This window comes from Phascolarctos cinereus, unplaced genomic scaffold (genome assembly GCF_003287225.1).
Source record: "Phascolarctos cinereus isolate Bilbo 61053 unplaced genomic scaffold, phaCin_HiC Scaffold_5;HRSCAF=322, whole genome shotgun sequence".
NCBI lineage: Eukaryota > Metazoa > Chordata > Mammalia > Diprotodontia > Phascolarctidae > Phascolarctos > Phascolarctos cinereus.
The window spans coordinates 146784880-146790811 of record NW_027555958.1 but is presented as its reverse complement, the minus strand read 5'-3'; positions in this window follow the sequence as shown (position 1 = coordinate 146790811).

Below are 5932 nucleotides of genomic sequence, written 5' to 3'. Positions count from 1 at the left end.
ACAGAGGATATCTAAAAAGATAGCAATCCTCTATCTCTTTATGGATAGGGTACTTCACATAATTGTATGCCTAAGCAATATTATATAGGGTAATGAGTACTAGATTTGGAGTCTGAGGAGTAGGGTTTAAATCATAGCTTTGCCACGTGTGTGACCTTGGGCCACTCACTTCATATTTCTTGACCTCAGTTCTTTATGCCATAAAAGAGGGCTGGGGATACAATACCTCAAAGATGCCTTCCAACTCTCAATCTATGACTCTATGTTTTATGTTTTTAAAAATCCAACAATTTAGTTAATATTTATAGAAGGTCTAAAAACTATGACTCTTAGTCCCCTCTATCTTCTTTTCTATAACTCTGACATCATCACTACAGAAACAGTTCTGATGACCATTGTCATTATTTTTAATCTTATGAGTTTCTATAGCCATAGAATTTATTACCTAGTAGCACACCTGTTGATGATGGGCCTCTCTGTAGTCATCCAGTCTGGTACTTAAGCAGCAGACAATGTCTGTCACTGGTACAGTAGTTTTTCTAGCGTGGAAGAACCTGCCAGATCATGTGCTCCATTGGAAAAGCCTTCAGAATACAGTTACCTCTCTGCTACAATGAAACATTGCAGTAGGGCATCTGGGGGGACATGAATAATGATAAAAATATGTTGTATATCTAAAACTTTAGAAAAGATAATTAATATATTAAAGTCAAGTTCTGAAGATTGTGATAGGCTAAAGCAAATGAACCAAATCCAGTAAGATGTATTTTAATAAGAATAAATGTGAAGTCCACTGGGTTCAAAAAGTATATTTTGACATATAGGATGGAAAAGATAGGACTTGATAAGAATTCATAAAAAAAGGATTGCAAGGTTTTATTTTCCTATAAGCTCTATATGAGTTAATCACAGGACATGTTAGTAAGAGTGATATGGTAGACTGACCTAGTCCAAATAGGGAAGATTTCTGTCAGCAGAGCATTATAATCAAGTGTGACCCACAGGATTGTCAAACTGATGGAAAAGAAAATGTGTTTTGTCCATGCCCAGAAAATAAATTTTGGCTAAAAACTAAACAAAAAAAAAACCCTCCTGTTCATTCTTCCCCAACATCTTGGGACAATATTTGGTAATCTCATACTTAAATTGTTCTAATTTCCTCCTCATTTTTTTGTTTCTACCTTTTCCCTCCTGCAGTAAACGAAAAAAAAATATTGAACACAGTGATCTGCCTAACATAATTTTTAAATCACATTGACTCTTTGACCAAGGATAACATCTTTATCAGAGTTATTTTAAGTGCAAAAAGAACATCTAAGGCCAAAAGGATAAATTAAATTGAACTGCTCCAAATTGGGCTAAATACATTATGTATGTAGAATCCACTATATTCTTTATAGCTTTTCTGAACAACATGCTTCATTTTGTCAGTGTAGAATCAAACATTAGCTATCAACATGTCTAGTCTGGTTTAAGATGGGGAAAACAGTTATTTTGAAAAAATACTTTTACTTACATGTGATTTCTTTGTTTAAAAATAAATAGTCATTTACTTGATTTCAACCATCTCTCTAGTTATCTTAAGCCAAAGTTGCACATTTAAAGATGAATCTTAGATTGAATCTAGAGCATTACTCTTTCTCATTCAGTTCTTCCTTTCTATGTTCTATATCTATTTTCTCGATATCATAATTTCATAAACACAGGCCTATATAACTTCTCAGTTGAAGCAAGAACACTCCAAAATATGTTTCTGACCACCTTTCCAAGAGAAATGGTAGCTAGGCTCCCACACAGAAATTAAATTCCCGGCATCTTTCCCACAAAACCCATATTGTTTCTATATAGCCTGACATGATAAATGAAATGGTAAATAACCATTAGTTCTCATGTTAATTCCAAAAATATCACCTTGGCCTAACAGAAAGCATTTTTTCTCTTGTTCCTGACTTTCAATACAAGATGAAGCAACCATATTAAAAACCACTGCATACCTCCCATGTGTTCTTGTTCATGATGAAACAATACCAAAATGCTATCCAGCTATGCAGGGGCAGATTTACCAAAGATATAGATGACTAGAGAATTGATTCGATTCTAAAACATGTCATAAGGGCATTGGCCAATCCAAGAGATAAAACTGGTTTACAATAATATAGATTCTAATAATCTCCATATTTGGTATTAGAAATTGCCTTCTACTTATCCTCAGCCCTGATTTTAAAAGCTTTTAGGCTCCCTACAAATCCAATTCAGTATAAATGTGTGTCCTGGACCTTTCCCAAGATGTCTGAAGCAGATGGTGATGATTATGGACTGTTGTTTTATTGAACCCCTGGTAACTGATGCAGTGGCACAAGTCTTCTTAGATAATAGGAACAGGAGAACCCCTACTGCTGATCATGAAGCCTCTTCCAAAGGTTTTATTGAATAGGCTCTAGTAAAGTTTGCTTCTCATATGCATTTAACACATGAATCCAGCTGAAGGGAGGTGAGGTTCTGAGCAACTATAATCTTGGTACATTTGAAAACTTGTCCACCCTTACCATACTTCTGTAGTTTTCCATAACTAATGGATCTTTTGATCTGTGTCACTGTTCCATGTCTTCTGACTTAAATGCACCTAAAAAATAGAAAGGAGTCAATAGATGTTGTCTAGGATGTAGCTATTGCTAACTTTGTGACACAGTGTTATCAATGCCCAAATTTTTGATATTCTTTATACTCAATGCCTCAGGCTTCTTGCAACATAAAACATAAGACTTTCCCAGGGAAAACAAAATGGAGAAAAGAAAAATAAAAGGTACAAAGGGAAAAATGCATCTAGGACCCTCATTGCTCTGATGCAAAGAGACCTCAGTGAGCGCTCTCTCTCTCTCTCTCTCTCTCTCTCTCTCTCTCTCTCTCTCTCTCTCTCTCTCTCTCTCTCTCTCTCTCTCTCTCTCTCTCTCCCATCAAATTACTCAGCCCTTAAACCACAATATAATGGACTTAGGAACACTAACCCAGAGGGTGTGACTATTCTCACTTTTATTCATTACCTTCTGGCAGCCTCAAAGAAGGAGAAAGATTCATCTCTTTGCCATTATTAGAGATGTTGGAAGCAGCAACTGCCTTCCTGCCTCCACCACTAGACTGACCTGCCTCCTTGATTGTGGTAACATCCTGTACCTTAATTAGGGGAACTAAGTCTGAAGGAGGTTGTTGGAGCATCTCCAAGACTTCCCTTGAAGATTTCTACTTTAAAAAGCTATACTAACGTACTCCCTGCTCAAAAAGGGAGAAGAGATGTTGTAACCAGGGCAAACCAAACACCATCCAGTAATTACTCTATAAATGGCTCCCCTGATTTAATATTCTTGGCTTCCAGACAAATTAAATGGTCTCATAGTAAACTAGAACCTTTTTCCTTCCCAAGGGTTATATATCATTATAGTACCACCACTTCTTTGGGCATAGACTTCCATTACATAGACATTCACCTGCCATTGTCTATTGTCCCAAATACCTTGTATTTTTTTTATAAATAGTTTGTGTATAATTGTATGTGTTTTCATCATCTCCCTTGATAGACTACAAGCTTATTGAGGGCAAGGACTATATCATTTTCTTCTCAGATCTCCACCACCTAGCATAAAACCTAAAATATTGATTGCTTACTGACTGAGTTTGCAAATGAGTGGATAAATATTTCCCCATGTAATATTCAGCTTCTCAGAATGATACCCTAGAATCTATCAACACTAAGTCTGCTTGAATGGTACCAACCCTGAACTGAAACCCAAAGTATTTTTCTCAGAGTGAGGATGATACACGGGACTTATGCCACCCAGCTCTCCCTGTCCTCTACCCTTTAACAGAAATTTCCTCATTTGCATAAGTTTTGTGCTCATAGTCAGACTGAGTGATCTGAGGTGACTTATCCCTTCTGTTATCTCTTCTGGCCCAGTTCTTCTATAAGTCTCAACATTCTTTCTTTTTAACAATTTATGAGTAAGATCTTTAGCCTTTTAGTCCTACTAAACTTTGGGGAATCAAGTATCCTGCAAATCAGTCTTTAAATTCCTAACCTTTCTTGCACCCTCTTTCAGCACAGTTTCCTTCTAGTCCCAAACAATTCCCACCTGCTGAAACTCACTTGGATATGTCATTAAGACTCAGTTCCTAGTTGTAATCTTAGCATCAAAGCCATAACAATTCTCTTTCTTTGTGGGTGCTTGAAATCTTTCAGAAATGGTAGAAAGATCACTGGCTCTGAAGTTATAAGACCTGGGTTCTAATGCTATGTCTGATGAATTAATAAGCTTCAGTTTCCTCAACTTCAAAAAAAAAAGTGGGAGGTTGTTGTACTAGATGGCATCTGAAGTCCCTTCCAGCTTGATACCCTATAATTTCGTGACTTGACTTTAAAATCTTCAGTTTTGCAAGAAAGTGTGTCCCTTATATATCACAGGCATGACCTGATCAAGTGCAGTCCATTCCAATTTCAAAATTACTAAAGCCACTCACATCTGACCAATCAAAAGCACTAATTCACATTCCCCAAGAAAGGTTAGTGTTTCTTCCTTGCCCCCAAAAGGTTGGTGGGAATATGTTCATAGGCAGCAAAGACTCTTCTAAAAGAAATACTTCCCTCGGCAAAAGGGCAATTAACAGGAAGCCCCAGAGAACTACTCAGGAACCACTATTTTGTTACTCCAAGTCTCACATGGCCCCTACTCCTGTATTCTCTTCATATACATACAACTCTCTCTGTATGTCACAGTATACAAGTGGCTACAAGTCATGGATTCTTAAACTGGGATTCATGAACCCTTAAGAGGTCCATGGAAAGATTTCAGGGGCTCTATGAACATGAATGGAAAAAAATAAATCTTTACTTTTACTTTGTTTTTGAGTCCTTTCAGTTATGTCTGAATTCTTCCTGACCCATTTGGTGTTTTCTTGGCAAAGATATTAGAGTGGTTTGCCATTTCCTTCTCCAGCTCATTTTACATAAACAAGGTTAAGTAATTTTCCCAGTTTACATAGACAGTAAGTGTTTGAGGTCAAATTTGAACTCAGGTCTTCCTGCCTCCAGGTCTAGTGCTCTATCCACTGTGCCACTTAGTTGCCCTTTATTTTTATTAACCAGTAACTGAAATTTAGCATTTCTTTCAAGTATGAATGTATTTAACAGAATACAATAGTATTAGGCTCCATTGGATTGCTGAAAGGGTCCATCACACACACATACACACAAGGGTTAATTAAGACCTTCTAAAATATACTTCTTGTCGCTTTGAAAACAAGGAAAATTTCTTAATTGGGTTATACAATCATAGTTTGTGTTTTTTTACAGTTGAAGGAGAACTTAAGAAAATTTTTCATCATAGGTCTTTAACCTTTTTTTAAACATTTTGATAACATATTTCAATATAATTGGCTTCCTTTGTAATTCTATATATTTTATTTTATGCATTTGAAAATGTTACTTAGAGAAGACCTTTCATAGGTCTTTGTTTTTGCCACTGCTACTTGTCATTGTAAGGTCTAGTTGTTGTTGCTGTGGTTTTGTTTGTCTGTGTGTGTGTGTGTGTGTGTGTGTGTGTGTGTTTTAAGGCAATTGGGGTTAAGTGACTTGCCCAGGGTCTCACAGCTAGTCAGTGTCAAGTGTTTGGTCAGAGGCTGGGTTTGAACTCAGAGCCTCCTGACTTCAGGGCCGGTGCTCTATCCACTGCACCACCTCACTTCCCGTACTTGTCATTTTAAAAAACAAGGAAAATTTCTTAGTTGGATAATTGTATAAAATATCATAGAATCATAATTTTTAGAGCTAAGAGGGCTCTTAACAAGATTCTAGTCCTATACTTTATTTATTGAAGTCTGTGAACTTTGATTGATAGATAAACATATAATTACATAGACAAGAAGAAGAAAAAGAAGAGGAAGA